This window comes from Chaetura pelagica, unplaced genomic scaffold, assembly GCF_000747805.2.
Source record: "Chaetura pelagica isolate M959 unplaced genomic scaffold, ChaPel_1.0 scaffold323, whole genome shotgun sequence".
In the NCBI taxonomy this organism is placed as follows: domain Eukaryota; kingdom Metazoa; phylum Chordata; class Aves; order Apodiformes; family Apodidae; genus Chaetura; species Chaetura pelagica.
In genome coordinates this window covers 844,135-846,444 of record NW_009952640.1, presented here as the reverse complement: position 1 = coordinate 846,444, position 2,310 = coordinate 844,135, and positions in this window count along the sequence as shown.

Here is a 2,310-nt window from a genome sequence, read left to right as displayed (position 1 = left end):
ACTCCCTACTGTTCCATGCTAGTTAAAACTTCCAACTCCTCCTTTCTCTAACAGTGGGCAGACACTTACAGTGACATTTTTGGCACTGTAGGCATAGGGAGTGAAAAAATGGGGCAGAGCCTTTCTTTTCTCTGAGACAGGCATCTTAGTAGGAGCACCTGGCAGCACAGATGTCTTAATGGTGGTGCAGGTCAGGCCTGTAGGAGAAAGGAAAAGCTCAGGGTAATTGCTTACAGGAGCCCAGTACTTCTCTTGGATGTGGCACTCAAATCCTGAGCCACTGAATTTCTGGTACAGCATGCAGGAAGTTCAGACTTTTCTGGAATTGAGTTGACTTTGTTCCTTCTCTCCCCTCCCAGACAGTCACACAGGGTTGATTGACAGGTATTTAACCAGATCTCTTTCATGCCATCCTGCAGTGCATGCAGAAACCCTGTATCCCAGCTGGTCAGTCATCTTTGTAGAACAGGCTTTGTCTTTTGTACTCCTGTCACTTTCTTCTGTTCCTAATGCTTCTGCTCAGTTGTTCTTCCTCTAGATCCTAACTCCACCAGGCTCTTGCCTTTGGCTTTTGTCTATCCCCAGAGTTAGTAAACAGGGAAATGCTCTTACTCTTTAGCTATAGACAAATACTTTTGAGAGCTTTGGTCTTGGCATGACTGCTTTTAAGGCTGCAAGAGAAGTCTTGTGTCTATGTCCCATGCTTACCAAATTGTGATAGTCAGTGATTTGTCTCTTCTGCTGCCCTTTGGTAGTCACAACTTAGTAGGGCCCTCTTCAGGCTCTTTCAGTAGGGGGATTTGTGTTCAGAAGTACTTTACTACAAACCCTGCTCTCCTGGTCCTAGATGGAGAGAAAGTGTGACCGAAACAGGAAATGCCATTTCCTCCATTCTCTTTTAATCTGTTCCCTTTGAGTGCAAAGGACAGCCAGCATTTATTTTTTTTCCTTAGGAAGAAAATTGGGAAGAACATGACTTGTACAACCAGAACTCTCTGCATCTGCCAAAATAAATTTTAAAAAATGTTTGTCAGAGTCCTGCTTTACAACGACTAGAAGCATCTTCTCTGTGATGCTAAACTTGACTTTCACACAGAGTTCCCAAACTCAGTCACAAGCTACTAGAAGCTTGACAGTTAGATAGGAAGCAGTTCATACCCACTGATGGAGAAAGGAATGTTCCTCTGCATGTTTCTGTCTCCTCAGTTTTCCATTAGCAGAGGTTATGTTGTGTGTGCAACCAGTTACAACATTTGCTCTTAAGAGAGGAAACATCTCTGTTCCCCTGGGAAGCCTGATGGCAGCCTGATAGGTTTGCAGAGAAATCTGCTGCCCAGTGTTGCAACAGCTTGTTCTTTTAGTCTCAGCTGGCTGCCACCAAAGTTGGACTTACTGAAATAGAGTCACAGTGCTGCACCAGTGCTCTGATGTTGCTTCATAGACATCTGAGAGCACTGTCATCAGGTTCCCAGGCTCTAGATGTCATGTGTTTGGAGAGAAAGATCCCTTAGAATGGATGGTGATACAGCTATATTTATACAGAGTGAGTGAGGAGTATGAGATCTGGAAAAGCAATTAAAGCATAAATTGAGCAAATTTTTTTTTTTTGGTCAAATGATCAAACAGATACATGTTACTTATAGTGATTGAGCAATGAGCCTAAGTTCTTTAGCAATTACAATTTAACCATTATTTTTAAGGATGAAAGTAAGCATTTAAGGATATAATCCAAACTACAAAGTCCCAGCTGGGGAATTTGCATAGCACTAGACATTATCCAAGAGGCAAGGAAAAACCATGTCTCATGCTGAAAAAGCAACCTCTGCCTGCACCAATAATCTCAAGTTATTGTTCTTTGTCTACAGGAGTTATACTAGAGACAGTGAGCAGGTGTAAGCCCTCCAGCAAGGCCTGCCTTTATCTACTCTGCCCCTAGCTGCAAGTAACATCTCTTGCTACTCAGTCTTAAGTCATGCTGTGCAAAAGGACAGTCATTCTAGTTTCAAAAATTAAATCAAATTAGTTTAATTTCTGGTTTGGAAGATATGCTTGACTAACATAATTTACAGAAACCTTAAAGGTAAGTTTCCTGGCTTCAAGCCCATGAGGTATGTTTGGGAAATATATTGTCTAGCAGAAAAAAATATTTTGTGCTAGAAGAGGCTGTTACATCATAGAATTATCTCAATTTGGAAGGGACTCGTAAGGATCATTGAGTCCAACTCCCATAATGTATCCATAAGGATTTAAATTTATTTATTTATTTTCTTCCAGACAGGCAACCAGTTGCTACACACTTACCCCTGGCAC